Source organism: Cervus canadensis, chromosome 26 (genome assembly GCF_019320065.1).
Source record: "Cervus canadensis isolate Bull #8, Minnesota chromosome 26, ASM1932006v1, whole genome shotgun sequence".
Classification (NCBI taxonomy): Eukaryota; Metazoa; Chordata; class Mammalia; order Artiodactyla; family Cervidae; genus Cervus; species Cervus canadensis.
The window spans coordinates 8006040-8025833 of NC_057411.1; positions in this window are offsets into that span (position 1 = coordinate 8006040).

Below are 19794 nucleotides of genomic sequence, written 5' to 3' on the forward strand. Positions count from 1 at the left end.
TGTTTTCCTCGGTGTGTATGCCCAGGAGTAGGATTGCTGGGTCATATGGCAGTTCTATTTCCAGTTTTTGAAGGAATCTCCACACTGTTCTCCATAGTGGCTGTACTAGTTTGCATTCCCACCAACAGTGTAAGAGGGTTCCCTTTTCTCCACACCCTCTCCAGCATTTATTGCTTGTAGACTTTTGGATAGCAGCCATCCTGAATGGCGTGAAGTGGTACCTCATTGTGGTTTTGATTTGCACTTCTCTGATAATGAGTGATGTTGAGCATCTTTTCATGTGTTTGTTAGTCATCTGTATGTCTTCTTTGGAGAAATGCCTGTTTAGTTCTTTGGCCCATTTTTTGATTGGGTCATTTATTTTTCTGGAATTGAGCTTCAGGAGTTGCTTGTATATTTTTGAGATTAATCCTTTGTCTGTTGCTTCGTTTGCTATTATTTTCTCCCATTCTGAAGGCTGTCTTTTCATCTTGCTTATAGTTTCCTTTGTTGTGCAAAAGCTTTTAAGTTTCATTGGGTCCAATTTGTTTATTTTTGCTTTTATTTCCAATATTCTGGGAGGTGGGTCATAGAGGATCCTGCTGTGATTTATGTCAGAGAGTGTTTTGCCTATGTTCTCCTCTAGGAGTTTTATAGTTTCTGGTCTTACATTTAGATCTTTAATCCATTTTGAGTTTATTTTTGTGTATGGTGTTAGAAAGTGTTCTAGTTTCATTCTTTTACAAGTGGTTGACCAGTTTTCCCAGCACCACTTGCTAAAGAGGTTGTCTTTTTTTTCATTGCATATCCTTGCATCCTCTGTCAAAGATAAGGTGTCCATAAGTCCATGGATTTACCTCTGGGCTTTCTATTCAGTTCTATTGATCTATATTTCTGTCTTTGTGCCAGTACCATACTGTCTTGATGACTGTGGCTTTGTAGTAGAGTCTGAAGTCAGACAGGTTGATTCCTCCAGTTCCCTTCTTCTTTCTCAAGATCCTTTGGCTATTCGAGTTTTTTGTATTTCCATACAAATTGTGAAATTATTTGTTCTAGTTCTGTGAAAAATACCAGTAGTAGCTTGATAGGAATTGCATTGAATCTGTAGATTGCTTTGGGTAATATATTCATTTTCACAATGTTGATTCTTCCAATCCATGAACACAGTATATTTCTCCATTTATTTGTGTCCTCTTTGATTTCTTTCATCAGTGTTTTATAGTTTTCAGTATATAGGTCTTTTGTTTCTTTAGGTAGATATAATCCTAAGTATTTTATTCTTTTTGTTGCAATGGTGAATGGTATTGTTTCCTTAATTTCTCTTTCTGTTTTCTCATTGTTAGTGTATAGGAATGCAAGGGATTTCTGTGTGTTAATTTTATATCCTGCAACGTTATTGTATTCATTGATTAGCTCTAGTAATTTTCTGGTAGGGTCTTTAGGGTTTTCTATGTAGAGGATCATGTTGTCCCCAAAGAGTGAGAGTTCTATTTCTTCTTTTCCTATCTGGAATCATTTTATTTCTTTTTCTGCTCTGATTACTGTGGCCAAAACTTCCAACACTATGTTGAATAGTAGTGGTGAGAGTGGGCACCCTTGACTTGTTCCTGACTTTAAGGGAAATGCTTTCAATTTTTCACCATTGAGGATAATGTTTGCTGTGGGTTTGTCATATATAGCTTTTATTATGTTGAGGTATGTTCCTTCTATTCCTGCTTTCTGGAGAGTTTTTATCATAAATGGATGTTGAATTTTGTCAAAGGCTTTCTCTGCATCTATTGAGATAATCATATGGTTTTTATCTTTCAATTTGTTAATGTGATGTATTACATTGATTGATTTGCAGATATTAAAGAATCCTTGCATTCCTGGGATAAAGCCCACTTGATCATGCTGTATGATCTTTTTAATATGTTGTTGGATTCTGTTTGCTAGAATTTTGTTAAGGATTTTTGCATCTATGTTCATCAGTGATATTGGCCATAGATTTCTTTTTTTGTGGCATTTTTTGTCTGGTTTTGGAATTAGGGTGATGGTGGCCTCATAGAATGTTTGGAAGTTTGTCTTCTTCTGCAATTTTCTGGAAGAGTTTGAGTACGATAGGTGTTAGCTCTTCTCTAAATTTTTGGTAGATTCAGCTGTGAAGCCATCTGGTCCTGGGCTTTTGTTTGCTGGGAGATTTCTGATTACAGTTTCAATTTTCATGTTTATGATGGGTCTGTTAAGATCTTCTATTTCTTCCTGGTTCAGTTTTGGAAAGTTATATTTTCTAAGAATTTGTCCATTTCTTCCAAGTTGTCCATTTTATTAGCATATAACTGCTGGCAGCAGTCTCATGATCCTTTATATTTCAGAGTTGTCTTATTTGATCTCTCCATTTTCATTTCTAATTTTGTTGATTTGCTTCTTCTCCCTTTGTTTCTTGATAAGTCTGGCTAACAGTTTGTCAATTTTATTTACCTTTTCAAAAAACCAGCTTTTAGTTTTGTTGATTTTTTGCTATAGTCTCTTTTGTTTCTTTTGCATTTATTTCTGCCCTAATTTTTAAGATTTATTTCCTTCTACTAACCCTGGGGTTCTTCATTTCTTCCTTCTCTAGTTGCTTTAGGTGTAGAGTTAGGTTATTTATTTGACTTTTTTCTCGTTTCTTGAGGTAAGCCTGTAATGCTATGAACCTTCCCCTTAGCACTGCTTTTACAGTGTCCTGTTGGTTTTGGGTTGTTGTGTTTTCATTTTCATTCATTTCTGTGCATATTTTGATTTCTTTTTTTATTTCTCCTATGACTTGTTGGTTATTCAGAAGCATGTTATTTAGCCTTCATCTGTTGGAATTTTTAGTAGTTGTTTTTTTTTTTTTTTCTGTAATTGAGATCTAATCTTATTGCACTGTGGTCAGAAGAGATGACTGGAATGGTTTCAATTTTTTTGAATTTTCCAAGGCTAGATTTATGGCCCAGGATGTGATCTATTCTGGAGAAGGTCCTGTGTGGACTTGAGAAAAAGGTGAAATTAATTGTTTGGGGGTGAAATGTCCTATAGATATCAATTAGGTCTAGCTGGTCCATTGTGTCATTTAAAGTTTGTGTTTCCTTATTAATTTTCTATCCATAGGTGTGAGTGGGGTATTAAAGTCTCCCACTATTATTGTGTTATTGTTAATTTCCCCTTTCATTCTTGTTAGCATTTGCCTTACATATTGCAGTGCTCCTATATATATATAGTGCATATATATTTATAATTGTTATATCTTCTTCTTGGATTTATCCTTTGATCATTATGCAGTGTCCTTCTTTATCTCTTTTCACAGTCTTTATTTTAAAGTCTATTTTATCTGATATGAGTATTGCTACTCCTGCTTTCTTTTGGTCTCCGTTTGCGTGGAATATTTTTTTCCAGCCCTTCACTTTAAGTCCGTATGTGTCCCTTGTTTTGAGGTGGGTCTCTTGTAGACAGCATATATAGGGGTCTTGCTTTTGTATCCATTCAGCCAGTCTTTGTCTTTTGGTTGGGGCATTCAGCCCATTTATATTTAAGGTAATTATTGATAAGTATGGTCTTGTTGCCATTTACTTTGTTGTTTTGGGTTCACGTTTATACAACCTTTCTGTGTTTCCTGTCTAGAGAAGATCCTTTAGCATTTTTTGAAGAGCTGGTTTGGTGGTGCTGAATTCTCTCAGCTTTTGCTTGTCTGTAAACCTTTTGAATTCTCTTTCATATCTGAATGAGATCCTTGCTGGGTACAGTAATCTAGGTTGTGGGTTCTTCTGTTTCATTACTTTAAGTATGTCCTGCCATTCCCTTCTGTCCTGAAGTGTTTCTATTGATTTGTTTGCTGTTTCTCCCTTGCTGCTTTTAATATTTGTTCTTTGTGTTTGATATTTGTTAATTTGATTAATATATGTCTTGGGGTGTTTCACTTTGGGTTTATCCTGTTTGGGACTCTCTGGGTGTCTTGGACTTGTGTCACTATTTCCTTCCCCATATTGGGGAAGTTTTCAGCTATTATCTCCTCGAGTATTTTCTCATGGCCTTTCTTTTTGTCTTCTTCTTCTGGGACTTCTATGATTCAAATGTTGGGGCATTTCACGTCATCCCAGACGTCCCTGAAGTCCTCATTTCTTTTAATTCTTTTTTTTTTTTCCCTCTCTGCTTCATTTATTTCCACCATTTTATCTTCTACCTCACTTATCCTATCTTCTGCCTTCATTATTCTACTGTTGGTTCCCTCCAGACTGTTTTTGATCTCATTTATTGCATTCTTCATTTTTAATTGACTCTTTTTTTATTTCTTCTAGGTCCTTGTTAAACATTTCTTGCATCTTCTCCATCCTTGTTTCCAGGCTATTTCTCTGTAACTATATTTTGTTTTTACGATTTTGGATCATTTTTATTATCATTATTCTAAATTCTTTTTCACGTAGATTCCCTATCCCCTCCTCTTTTGTTTGGCTTGGTGTGCATTTTTCATGTTCCTTTACCTGCTGGGTATTTCTCTGCCTTTTCATCTTATTTAGATTGCTGTGTTTGGGGTGGCCTTTCTGTATTCTGGTAGTCTGTGGTTCCTTTTTATTGTGGAGGTTTCTCCCAGTGGATGGGGCTGGATGTTTGTCTTGTCGAGGTTTGCTGGTTAGGGAAGCTTGCATCGGTGTTCTGGTGGGTGGAGCTGGATTTCTTCTCTCTGAGTGCAATGGAATGTCCACTAGTGAGTTTTGAGATGGGTCTATGGGTTGGTGTGACTTTGGGCAGCCTGTATGTTGATCTCAGGGCTATGTTCCTGGGTTGCTGGAGAATTTGTGTGGTATCTTGCTCTGGGACTTATTGGCTCTCCGGTGGTGGTTGGTTTCAGTGTAGGTATGGAGGCTTTTGGATGATCTCTTATTACTTAATGTTCCCTGTAGTCAGGAGTTCTCTGGTGTTCTCAGGTTTGGGGCTTAAGCCTCTTGCCTCTGGATTTCAGTCTTATTCTTCCAGTAGCCTCAAGGCTTCTCCATCCATACAGCACTGATAATAAAACTTCTAGGTTAATGGTGAAAGGATTCTCCACAGTGAGGGACACCCAGGGAGGATCACAGAGTTACACAAAGAAGAGGAAAGGGAGGAAGGAGATAGAAGTGATCAGGAAGAGAAAAGGGGGGATTCAAGAGAAGAGACACAGATCTAGGCAGTGCTCTGTTCCCTAAGTATTCTCCACAGCCCAGAACACCCACAGAGATTCACAGAATTGGATTGAGAAGAGAAGGGGGAGGGAGGAAATAGAGGTAATCTGGGGGAGAAAAAGGAGAGTCAAAAAGGGGAGAGAGTGATCAAACCAGTAATCACACTCCTAAGTAAAAATGGGTACTGAAGGTTGGATTCTTAAATGGCCAAAATTGATATCAAATACCAGAAAACAAAGATTAAAAATCTAGAGTAGAGATTAGACTCTTAAAAATACAATATTAAAAAAGAACAAAAACAAAAAAAAATTAAGAAATATATATGAAGTTTGCTTTAAAAATAGGGTCTTTTTTTTTTTTTTGGCCAGGTTATAATGGGTTATAAAAATGAAAATTAAGGAGTGATAGAGGAGTAATAGAAGACTTCAAAAAAAGAAAGAAAAAAATTTTAATTAATAATAATAATAGTAAAAATAAATCTAGGAATTTCTCTGGAGCTGTTGCGGGCAATGTGGGATCAGTTCAGTTTCAGATAACTCCTTGTTCCAGCTTACACTTCTCAATATCTATAGGTCCCTTCCAGTGTAGTCGGTGTTAACTACAGGGATTTTAATCTGTTGCACCTGCCACTTCTGAAGCGGTTCCCTTTGTTTATTTGGCTTCTGTTTGCAGGTCTGTTCAGTGTCTAATTTCTGCCCTCACACAAGGGGGCGGAGGTGGTCTCTTGTTTAGGTTCGCTTGTTCAGTCATGCTGTGGGGAGGGAGGGGCGCTGCAGACAAATCTCACTGGTGTGTGTGGGGAGCAGTCGCAGTGCTCCTGCCACACTAGGTTTGCCCCCGCTCTTGGCGGCCGTATGTGCTTTCCCCGTCTACACTGCTCAGGCTCCAGGCTGCTCTCCAGGGAGCGGGCCCTGAGTTGTGTGCACTTTCCAGGCCCAAGCCTCTCAGGTTCAGGTTTTCGGGTATTCCACAAAAATGCAGAATCTGTTGGGCCTGCGTTTTGTGCCTTCCCCGACCGACCCGAGCAGCTCAGGCAGCCAGGAGCTTGACAAGCACACTCTCCCTGGGTGCGGTGTGCCTTATCCCCTCTGTGGTCGCAGCCTCAGTTTCCCAGTACGCTGGTGAGGTGCGCCTTGTGTCTGTTCTGGGGAGCTGGACTCTAGCTGCGACCCTCCCGGCGGATGTCAACCATCCAGAATCTCAGGAAGTCTTTGGTTAGAGATTGGAAGCCTGTTTGCAGTTTGGTAGGGGATGCCATCTCTGGGGCTAAGTTTGCCCCTTTCCCCTCTCCGCTGCCTCCTGCCTCCGGCGGGGGATGGGCCAGTCCGCAGCCGGCTAGCTCTTCTCTGGTATTCTTTCAGTCCTTCGTTCTGGGAATGGGCGGGTAGTGCTATCCCACAGTTTAAGTTGCTGTCTCACATTGGCTCCCTCCGATTGCCCTCAGGGCACTCAGGCCCAGTCCTTACCCTAAGCAATGCCGCCCACTCCTCTCCGTTCAGCCCCCACTTGCTGGTGGTGGATGCAAGCGTCTGGGGGTACTTTTCTGCTGGGAGTTGTTTTTAGGCATGTAATCTGTGGGTTTTATTTATTTTTCCTCCCAGTTAGGTTGCCCTCTGAGATTCAAAAATTTCCCCCAGACCCACCAGTGAGAGGGTTTCCTGGTGTTTGGAAACTTCCTCTATTAAGACTCCCTTCCTGGGATGGATCTCCGTCCCTAACTCTATTGTCTCTCTTTTTATCTTTTATATTTTGTCCTACCTCCTTTTGAAGATAATGGGCTGCTTTTCTGGGTGTCTGATGTCCTCTGTTAGTAATCAGAAGTTGTTTTGTAGAGTTTTCTCAGCGTTCAAATGATCTTTTGATGAATTTGTGGGGGAGAAAGTGGTCTCCCTGTCCTACTCCTCGGCCATCTTAGCTCCCTCCTCCTTACCTTCTACTTTAATGAGTAGTCACACTAAAGTGATGACTCATGGAATGTAACAAGTATGGATGAGTAGAAATTTCAGGTCATATTCCTAAAAGAACAGCTCTGCCATCCTTTCCCTTCTTCCTGCATTTTTCTTATAAGAATACAAGTATGGTAACAAGTAACCTTGGACCTTGTAAATGAGGGCTGTATCATGGAGATGGTAGAACCACAAAATACGAGGGTATTGTATGACACCATGAAATATGACACCATGATGTTAATTTAGTATTCTTGGATAGATTACTCTCGCATCATTATTTTTGAGAAAAATAAACTTGCTTTTTATTTGAGCCACTTTTACTTTACTAGCATTATGTGTGTAAAATCTTAAAAATCAGTGGAGTTTCTAATAAATGCACCCATCCCTTCAACAGAAATCACTACCACCATAGACAAGCCAACTTTATGTCTGAGATGCTGAGAACACTATTAAAAATTTAAAATCCAGATTAAGAAAAACTTACCACCTTCTTAGTATTATAAGATCACCTTCCAAAGGTAAAAGGCCTTTTCAGGTTTCCAAGGTGCAGCTGCATTCTGTACTTTGAAGCATTTTTTAGATGAATGTATTGCCATTACAGTCTATCAATGCCACATACAAGTTGATCCCAACAAATCAAGCACTTTTCTTCACTGATCTGTATTTAGAACTTGTCATTGTGTCAGAGACATGACTTCTGTTTGATACAAAAATGTTTTTAAAAAGTTTGTCTGATCAAAAGTCTTTGATCAAGGAAGAGTTTCTTGTTGTTGTTTTCTCCTGCTTTAATCTTTTTTCTACCGCTTTAATCTTTTAAGTACGGTTCTAAGTTTCAACAGGGTTGAAAGAACTCTAAAAACTATTCATTTCAAAAGTGTTTTTAAACTTTCTAAAAGTAATGCTATTATTCCAGTTTACTTGGCATGATTCTACTCCCCTGTGCTTGTTGTCAGTGAAAATCCTGTATAATGTGCCTCATTGATTTCAATTTCATCTTCAGTTATTTGGACCTGTCAGCAATTTATAACCTGAAGTTTTCTTTCTTTTCTTAATCAACACCTCCAAATAAACACACATGTATGTGTGTGTGTGCATGCATGCACACACACACACAAACACACACACATTTTATCTCACTCTGCTTTGTCTAGAATGTGTGTGTGGACATGCAATTGCAACTGTTAATCCCTGGAGAGTAGGTACTGTATTTCGGTCTTATTTATTTTTTCCTGCACAGTTTCTGTAGGACTTTACAGAGTAAATTCCAATAAACATTTGTTCCATTTAATTATAATTAGACTGGAAAGACTTCGCTAAAGAAATCACCAAACTATTGTGATTGAAATTGCACTCTTTCAGGCACAAACTAACAAAAGGTTGAGTTATTCAAATGTGAACACGTCATCAACTAGAATCATTTTCTGGTCTTAAAAAACAAGAGTTTCTCAAGTGCAGACAAATACTAAAGGTGCTAGAGTGCACTCTAAAGTGAAAGTTATTTTATATAATTCTACTATAATTACTTTGAGTTTCATTCCTGATTTACAAGTATTCATCATAAAAAAATGCTTATTATATATTACAGACTCTGACATAGCATGAGGAGAACTGCCATAGCTTAATTTATTGAATAAAAATTAAATTGCTTTTTTGCACATCATTGTATAAACATAATACGATGGCATCATTATAGAATTTGTGATTTAAGGGGAAGCAATTAAATTCATACTTTCATTCCTATAATGAAAAAGTAGGACTTAGAAAGGCTTACTGATTGTCCATATTCCTAAATATCTGTAAGATGACGGCCAAGAGTTTTAAAAATAGCTGTCATTTATTGAGCACATTGGAGAAGGAAACAGCAACGCACCCCAGTATTTTCACCTGGAGAATTCCACGGACACAAGAGCTTGGCAGGCTATATAGTTCATGGGGTTGCAAAGAGTTGGACATGACTGAGCGACTATGACTCACACTCACATTGAACACATAGTCTATTCCATCATATTAGATAAGTTCTAGGAAGATAGATTATTGCTGTGCCATTATGCTATTGATTATTAAGAGAAGCCTCTGGAGCAAAATTGTTTAAGTCTTAATCCTGTCTCTTCTATCTAGTAACAGTGTGATAATTGGGCAAGTTCCTAACACTCTTTTTTCTATTTGCCTCCTCTGTAAAATAGAGTATATTTATATTTTACTCTCTGAGTTACTGTGGGGATTAAATAAGTGAATACGTGATACACTTAAGAGTTTTACACAGTGTCTTTCACGTAACAAGCTTTAATTGATCATTAGCTATTTTTATTAAGTAGATCATATTTACTGTTCAGAAAATTTGAATATACATCCATATTTTACATAAGGCTACTGAGATTCTGAAAGGGAAAGTCACAAAGTGTGTATGAGCTTCAGTTGGAATTCAAATGTTGTTTTGACTCAAAAGCTTTTTATTTATTTAACTGTATTAAGCTACGATTTTCTCTACTCTAACCAATTTTTACTGAAAGTATCTCTTGACCTGAATTATGTGGTTAATAGCTTTTATTTTTATGGCAGTTTAAATGCAATAGTTAAACATGGAATAAAATGTTATGCTAGATACTTGAACATTTTAAATTGGAGAAGATAACCTTACCCATCAAATATTTTATTTTTCTTGATTGGAACAAAATATAACACAAAAGATTTTATTTTGTTTGTTTGTAATTACTCTGGGGTTTTCTTTTGATATATGTTGCTATTGCTAATATAGAGAATTTTTTGTATTTACTCAGAAGTAATACAGGGCTAACTTAAATTTTTTTTTTTTAATAAAACCAATTAGCCTACAATTTCTGATTTCCAACATTTGGTTCAGTAATTTTTCTTATATCCACAAAATGATGATGTTTTGAGAAACATTTATTGCCTCAATTATGTTACAGCAAATTATGCGTCTTTTTGTTTTTGATTACTATTGTAGAAACAGGCATAAAAGAAAAGTTAGAAACCAATGTATGATGTGTGTTAACAAAGAAATAAAGTACTTAAAAACATACCCCCCTTGTGAATCAGTACAGTAAATATTGTTAGGTTTGAGTGTGACTGTTAAATAAAGGATCTCATGACTTATTTAGTACAAAGAACAAATAATATATTGCTGCTTTTAATCTTATTAAGTTGAAGACATTTCATGATGCTTTCTAAAATTGTATTTGAATTTGAATCTAACTATATGTAAACACATGTATTATTTAAAGGCACCACCTCATAAATGAAGGCAAGCAGTTTACTGGCAAATCAAGAGTATAATTCCCAGATTTTTTTTTTTTTTTTGAGCCAAAGAAAGTATCAAACTCTGGGATTTTGCTACTCATAAAATGAAAAAGCAATAAAATGTTACGGCTTAAGACTTTTCTTTCATACCTGTAGAGAAAAATATGGTCATGCTAGAGTAATAGAATGTGACAAAAATGAAAAAAAAAAAAAAAGTAGTGTCTTCATTTCTCAAATTCATGTTATTTTAATTTTCAATTTAAAAGATTAATGCAGCTTTTATATTTAAACTTTTGTGGTCACCCTGAAACATTTTTCTCCCTTCCAAATAATCATGTTGTTAGCAATGAGATCAGACAATAAATAACAATTTTAGAATCTTTAAAAGGTATTTTTGAGCATCATTTGAGATCTGATTAATTAGAAGTGTTAACATAATGAAAACTAAACATGTTGATTGTGTCATTGACCTATATTCTTGAAAATTTCATATGGATTGAGTACAGCCTTTTCATATTACCTAAAGTTTTACAAAAATCAGTATCACCTTAAGATTATGTGTTTTTTTTTAAAAACTTTAATACTGAAAACTGCTTTTATAACAGTATACTAAAAAATAAAAGGTTAAAAATATGTTGGGGAAAATTTGTAGAATGATATGTTATTATAAAAGGTATCTCCAGGACAAAGCAGATTGGAAGATCATGTATTATCTTACTAAGTATAAATTCCTCTGGGTTTCGGGATCATTTATAAAACAATGCTAGTTTCTACTTCTGTTTCCTCAGTTAATCTCCTTCAGTTGCCCATTGGCTCAGTCTCTTTGCTCTTTCTTGGAGTTCTCATGTGGTGGAAATAATGAATGATGAATAATGGTCCCCAGATCCTAGGGATTAGATTCCTAATCCTTAGAGTGTCTAAATGTTACATTACATGAGCAAACAATCTTGCTAGATGTGGTTAAATCAAGGTATTCACATACAGATTTTTAGATACAACCACAAGTGCACATTTAGGAAGAGGGAAGAGGGAGATTTAACAAAAACAGAAGTCAATGTGCCCAAGGAAGCAGCCACAGCAGTGATTTGGCCGCAAGCACCAGAGATGCTAATAACACCAGAAGCTCCAAGGGGCAAGAAATGTACCATTATCTTAGAGCATCCAGAAAGAGGACAGCTCTGCTGACACCTTTTCATTCAGTGATCCTAATTTTAGACTGCTAGCCACAGAACTATGAGAAATAAAGTTCTATTGTTTTAAACCATCCAACAGTGGTAATTTGTCACAGCAGCCACAGGAAAAAAATAATACAAGCTCACTATTGCACCTATATTCCTTCACTTATGACTTTACTCAATTTTTTCTTGACCTAGTAAACTGTATCTTTTATGCAAGTATCATTCATCCTGGTTTCAACATCTGCCTTTAAACTTTTTCCTGTTATACCAGTTCTCTCTCATCTTCTCATCCTCTCATCTTTTAACACTTTTGTCACAAAAATTAGTCTTTAATTCATAATTTTATAATTGACTGTCCAGCAGTTGATTTTTAATAATTTTTATTAAATGTATTGCACTTGCCTTCAGCTTACAATATATCTATTATTTTTATAGAGTTTACGTTCCCTGCAATATTGATCACTCATAAAGTAAGCAATATATTATATGTCATTCAAAGGCTTTCTAACTTTTCCGTTTTTTTTTTTTTTTTTTCCATTCTCTTCTCTCCCTGTGTATTTTTTTCTACCCATCATTGTAAATCTCTTTCTGATTATCCCCTAATCGTCTGTTTAAATGGCAATCTTGTTTTTCGTTTTTGAAATGAAAATCATTTTGTGGGCTTTAAATCTCATGTTTGAATCCAAGTTCTCAATGCTGGAAACTCTCCAGTGATGAAGAGGTTATGCATATTCAAGAGAATACCAATTTGAATGGGTACCCACTCTGTTTTGATTGCCAACATATAGCTGGCATTTAGGAGACTGTCTGAAGCTGTGGCCACATAACAATATACTTTGTAAGTAAACTACAGATGTTATTCCCAGTTGGCTCTTTTGAGTACAAAGACAGACCTGGAGATAAAAGAATCTGTTTCAGCATGGCCTGCGACACATGTTCTCACTGGTTAAACCACAAAGGAATCAGGTGTACTGACTCATTCAATGCCTCAGTTTCTAAGATAAATAGATGGAAGGAAATTAAATGTGGGTGTTTGTGAAGTATAATGATTCCAGATAAAAAAACTAATGTTGTTCTAAGGGGGAAAGCTACTAATTAATCAGATCCTTGAGACAGACAAATAGAGCCTTTTGAATATATTTAACAGTCAGAGAGAAGAAAAAAAGTTAACTTGACTGATTGACCTCATTTTGACAAGAGCCAGATTTGGTCTCTGAATATTATATAGCTAGCTTATCTGGCAGATTATCTCTGTGTCTTATTATTTGATACCATATAGATATACTCATAGACTGAGCACGCAAACATATGTGCACCTTCGTATACATGCTTTACCCACATATAATGCACACATGAGAAAACACATAGATGTAAAGAAATGATCAAATAACCAACTGACTGAAACTTACTAATTTCTCCATTGGCAGGGGAAAAGAGTTTTATCTTTCTCTTCCATAAAAGCTCCCCATTGTTCAATCTTGATGAAAGCATTTATTAGCGGAGTAAAATTGAAAAGGAGAAATGGCTGTGAAACTTGCAAAACAGTCAAGGGCAGCCAGAAGACAGAGGTTCTTGTAGTGGGGGGCACTTTGTGAAGCAAACCAAATTCTTGAGAGAAAGAGTCTCACTTCTTCAGACTTTGTATTTAGCCTAGAGAAAATGGTGTGCCTGGCAACATCACAGTGAATGAAAAAAGTCAATGATTTTGAGAGAAATATTTTCAAACACCATAAGCGTGAATGATACATATACTGAAAAATAAATGTTTCTCTCCACAAATGTTATTTTGATAGCTCCTTACCACCACTCTTCCACTCTATTTTTGTCAGGTTTTTAGAAGTTTTCATATATTCTTCTCCATTTCTGAATCATTTACAATTTTCTGCTACAATAGCTTTATCCACAATGTTAAAAAGTAAAATACATTGACTGAAAATGTTATATATAAGTGTACACTAGAACTATTGATTTAAAATTCATTATGCAGCAACCAGAAAAGATAATTTATCACAGCATGGTGTCCTGACTTCAGAAATAATTTTTCTCTGATTAGTCTATCTTTTTCCTATTTGTTTTCATCATTGCTGTGAATGCATATAAACTTCTTGTTTATTTGGTTCAGAAGTTTGGTGGTTACAGTTGTCAATAGCTGACCTGTCACTTCCACTTTTGTAAATGAACATCTCGGTCCCAAGCCTGCTCATTTCATCAACTTTGCTTCATTGAACACATTGGTAAGTCTCACAGACCCTGGGTTCTTTCTTTCAGGAATAGGCTGCTTTTGCTGAGCAATATATATGTTATCTCTCTTATTTCAAACCCCTTGCTTCTGCACATCAAGGCCTAGAGTTCATCTTATCAGAAGAGTTGACAAAGAAGTGGAAAATGTATGGAAAATACAATTTTCATTTTTAAATAAAATGCATGAGGTTGGCCTGACTGGTCATGGAAATTTAAACTCTCTCTTTGTGTGTTTTAGATATCCCCAAGGGAGATACCTGCAGTAAAATTTGGCATTCATAGATTTCCTAAATAGGAAGAAAACTTGGAGTTTTATGTGAAGTGTAGAAGGTTATGATAATGACATGATACCCACCCTTTTAAGATTAAGTCACCATTTCATTTTCACAGAGTTTTAGGTGGTTAACTGAATCCATGATAAAGAAAGAGCTTCAAGTTGTCACTAATTTCCTTTTGATTTTGTGAAACCAGGGTGCTGTTGAAAATCATCCCCTTTTATGGGCACTTGAACACTTTTCTAGCTTTATTTTTTTCCCATTTATTTTTTTATTAGTTGGAGGCTAATTACTTTACAATATTGTAGTGGTTTTTGTCATACATTGACATGAATCAGCCATGAATTTACATGTGTTCCCCATCCCGATCCCCCCTCCCACCTCCTTCTCTACCTGATCCTTCTGGGTTTTCCTGGTGCACCAGGTCCGAGCACTTGTCATGCATCCAACCTGGACTGGCGATCTGTTCCACACTTGTTAATATACATGTTTCAATGCTGTTCTCTCAGATCATCCCACCCTCGCCTTCTCCCATAGAGTCCAAAAGTCTGTTCTATACATCTGTGTCTCTTTTTCTGCCTTGCGTATAGGGTTATCATTACCATCTTTCTAAATTCCATACATATGCGTTAGTATACTGTATTGGTCTTTATCTTTCTGGCTTACTTCACTGTGTATAATGGGCTCCAGTTTCATCCATCTCATTAGAACTGATTCAAATGAATTCTTTTTAATGGCTGAGTAATATTCTCTGGTGTATATGTACCACAGCTTCCTTATCCATTCGTCTCCTGATGGACATCTAGGTTGCTTCCATGTCCTGGCTATTATAAACAGTGTTGCGATGAACATTGGGGAGCTTTATATAAAAACTTTATACATGAACCAAAAATGAGTCTGAGGCCTGTAAGATTAAGATATTCAAGTACTTCAACTTATTGTTTACTGGGACAAAGATGTTCCTAAGTGTGTCTCATTTTCCTGTGAGAAACTCTGTTGTATAATTTAAGGGTACAGGTATACATCAGAAATATTGTGTTTTCAATTGCAGAACACCACAATAGAGCAGATTTCTAAATAAAGTAAGTCATTAATTTTTTGGTTTCTTGAGGCATATAAAAGTTATGTTTATACTTTGTACAATCTATGAAATGTACAATAGCATTATGTCTTAAAAAACAACAACAACAACAATGTGCATTCCTTAATTAAAAATACTTTATGGCTAAAATATTCTTACCACAATCTGAACCCTCAGTAAATCATAAGGTAACATCAAAGATCACTGACCGTAGGTCATCATAATAAATATAATGGAAAAGTCTGAAATACTGTGAGTTACCAAAAATGGGAAACAGAAACACAAAAGGGAATAAATGCTTCTGGGACAATGCCACCAATATACTTGCTCAACACAAGGTTACCACAAACTTTCACTTTATAGAATGCATGACATCTGTGAAGTACAATAAAACAAAGTAAGCTTGCACTATGTTTATAAATTTTAGACTAGATGTGCTTTATTTACTCACCAAAAATAAAATGTTACATGGATTACTGTTTTGTTTTAACTTGTCCACAACTCTCTCCACAACAGTGGAGAGAGAGAGTAAGGAGAAAGAAGAGCTGTCAGGAGACTTCCCAGTGAAGGTCAGACTCTCCTCATACTCCTAGACAGAAACCTGAGAAGAGAATTTCACTATCTAATTTCATGACTTCAACCTAAATTTCTTTATCAGATATCTCTGAGTTTCAATTCTCAGATGCTTATTTATCTGGATAGTCTTCTCAACCACCCTCCAGGTTACCTCTGTAAATGTCAGACTATGTTCTATTAATAGGTTTCACTAAGTTTTTTTCTCTACATTAATTTGCAGTTATTCTTCTGTAGCTAGATATTTTTATTTTACCAATTGTTGGTTATTACCTAATTTTGTCTATAATGATGAAGAGTTTTCTGTTCATGACCTCTCCACCATCTAGATATTAAAATGTATCTTTCACATTAATAGGGATGTTGCTGTTGGTCACTAACTTTTGTCCCACTGTTTGAAACTCCATGAACTTCCAGGCTTCCCTATCCTTCACTATCTCTCAGAGTTGACTCAAACTCTTGTCTATTGAGTCAGTGATGCTATCTAACCATTTTATCCTCTGTCATCCCCTTCTGCTCCTGTCCTCAATCTTTCCCAGCATCAGGGTCTTTTCCAATGAATCAGCTCTTCACATCAGGTGGCCGAAGTGCTGAAACTTCAGCTTCAGCATCAGTCCTTTCATAAAGATTCAGGGTTGATTTTGTTTAGGGTTGACTCACTTGATCACCTTGCTGTCCAAGACACTCTAAAGAGTCTTCTCTAGCACCACAATTCAAAAGCATAGGGGTGTTAACTTTGTTGTTATTCTTTTCATCGTTGTTTATCACTGTCAGTAATAGTTGGTGAGAGAATGGAAATAGGTCTAAAAAAACTGATATTTCCTTTAATGTGAGCTGGGGGAAAAAAAAAAAAAAGATTTAAGGTTCACTGAGACTTTAAGGTTTCATTCTTTCTGGTAGAAATCAAGTACCTGAGATGTATGAGAGAGAAGGTAGGAGAGAGAAGGTGATATAGGCAAAGTTATACAATGTGTGTGTTGTGGGGGAAGTTGGCAAATCAGCCCTAGTGAATGTTGAGTTTTCCAGCTTAGCAGAACATTGCTACATATATTTTGTGTAAAGTAATTTGAAGTTTTTATCATTAAATTATTTAAAATAATACATACCTCCAAGATAAGAAGGAATTGAAGTCTGAGACAGGTAAATTTGTCGCAATATTACTCAATGTGGAAAAAGTCATGCAGTAGAAGAAATAAATATGGAATAAACAAGCCTTTCCTAAGATAATACATAATACTAGTATTGGGCTTCCCTGGTGGCTCAGTGGTAAAGAATCTACCTGCAATGCAGGAGATGCTGGTTACATTACTGGGTCAGGAAGATACCCTGGATAAGGAATGACAACCGACTCCAGTATTCTTGCCTGGGAAATCCCGTGGACAGAGGAGTCTGGTGAGCTACAGTCCATGAAGTCTCATGAGTTGGACATGACTAAACCACAACCACCAAAGTTAGCCTTGGTTATTTTACTTTTTGAGAATTATGTAACATTTCTTTCTCTTCATTATAGTACAGAGAATTAAATATATATTTTTATCCTCTTTTCAAGTTAATAATTTAGTTTTACTCATTTAATATTCATGCTTATGAAACTATTTTTAAATGAACTTTTCATATTCTAATCAGGAAACACTAGCTTAGGAAACACTAGGCTCAGGTCTAAGCTGTGGACTAAATGGAATTTAATTTGGACATAACATGTTTCACTCTCAGGGTATCATCTATCATTGGATGATATTGTTGAAGATTCCACAAATTACTAAATTTAGTTTTTACTATTGAATGGATGCAAAATACACTATTTGTAAGTTATTTGACTATGTATCATACCTCATGAGTGTGTGCACACACACACAGTCAAGCACATCTTCCATGCTCAGTAGCAACATGGAATAAGTTAGTAACAAAATTTACAAGCATTTACATTTAAAAATCCCAAATGAGGCATCTATTCATCCAAAATACTTAAAATAATGTTCTTAAAAGCATTATTTTAGTGTTAGAATGAAAAAGATCTCTAGATGAAAATGTAAAGAAAAAAAATATGGAACTGGTATTTCCCAACTTTCTTTTAAAGAGATATAAAATGTTTCCCTAACCATATAGAGTTATTGTTAATCCAGTCCCAACTCTTTAAAAGTGTCTTTTTGTGAAAGCCTGAAGGGAGATTTTAGGAAATTCTTAATAATGATGCTGAAATTTTAATTCACCATGACTCATAGGGGAGCAGGGATCAAGATAACAGAGTGGGAGGACATGGAGATTACCTCTCCCTATAAACACATCAAAAGTGCATCTACCTGTGGAAAATTCTCACAGAAAACTAGCTGGAAACTGGCAGACAAACTCTTATACAACCAAAGCTGTAAGAAAGATTTCCAAGTGACGTGGTAGATGAAGAAAGGCATAGGAACTCAGCCCCTAAGAGGGGTCTGAAAGGGAGAAAAGGTTTCTATGGGTAGACTCACCCTGAGAGTAAGTGGGTCAGGCCACACAGGGAGTGTCCCAATCCTGGTGTCCTCCGTGGAGGAGACAGCCCCCTTGGCTATTAGGAGAACCACTTGAGAAGACCAGAAGTGCTGTAGAAGCTTACTCTACTCTTGAGGAGCACTTGTGCCCTGGCTTGGCAATGATCAAGACAGGAAGAGCTTTTCACAGGCAGCTGCCACCTTCCCACACTCCCTAATTTGAATGGTGTGACTACCCGGGCCCTGCTCACTCCACACCACAGCCTGGAATAAGGTCTGGACCAATCTGGCCCTGGGGAGAGAATCAGTCTAGCCGGGCAGAGAAAGACCAGGAGGCCTGGGTTGTGACCCAGGTCGGGTGGCTGTGAACACCACCAGTGCTCACTAGGGTAGTTCTACCAGGGCACTGCCTTGCTTTACCTCCCAGCCCAGCAAGAGGGTTCCAACACCACACTCTCCACTTTAAAAACCCAGTGAAATTTTCCATGATAAATGGAAGCTATCTATGAAAGATGGGAAAATTGTAAGTGATGAGTATTTTAGATTCATGCAAATTCTGGACATAATGTCTTATGATTGTAAGGAATAAGTTCTGAGAGCAATCTTTAACAAACATCTGCCTTATACATTATATTTATACACATTTAAAACATTAAGAATTTTTTAATGAACCAAATTTTGCAATTCAGGACATTCAAACTTTATCTTCGTTGTTTCATTTTATTTATTCTATCAGTTCTCATCAAGCACTATTGCTTTGTGGTGGGAGGCAGGGGGTTATAGATGTTTTAAGTAAGTTTTTTTGTGAAATCAACTATGTATCTGGGAAAAAAGTCTCTTCTTTAATGCAGACTTCATGTGAATATAGAAATTAATAAATTTAAAATATTAATAGCATCTTTAGAATATATGAGTTCTGTACCAAGTAATAAGTCCCTGTCTTTTCCACTGTGTACTTTCCTTACACACTTGATTATAAAATGAGGAAGGGGTTAGGTGTGTGTTATTTTGTGCTGTTATCAGTGGTATGTTACCTCATGGATTCCAATTTTAATAAAATGCAATCATTTTGTTGCCTTACTATGTCTTTTTTAAGAAAAATTCACTTTGTAAATACATAATTAGATACCCGTCTATCAAACAATAAGCAACTTTATCAATTAGCCTTTTAGCAACCTACTACATGATAATCCCTGAAACAGTAAATGGTGGACAACACTGCACAATCTCTGCCTGTAAATTTTTAACTGGGGAACTCAGATTTAAAAACTAATTATTATAATTACTTAAAGTTACTCATGTGCTTGTGCTCTAAAGGAATATGTACAGGATTTTATATAAATCTAAATTCAGGAAAACAAACTTACCCTTGGAGCATAAAAGTCAATGGAAAAGTATTCCTTAAGGAAATAGTTTTTGAGGCTAGATCTGAATGATGAGAAAAGATTATCAAGGTAAAGAGAGAGAAGACTAGTATTGGGTTGGGTCAAAAAGCTTGTTCAGGTTTTTCTGTTACAGCATATGAAAAAAAAAAAAAAAACTTCAACAAACTTATTGTTCAGCAAATATTTCAGATATATGAACACTCCAGGTAAGAGAAAACATGATGGGTTTTAGACACTGAAGTATGACATTT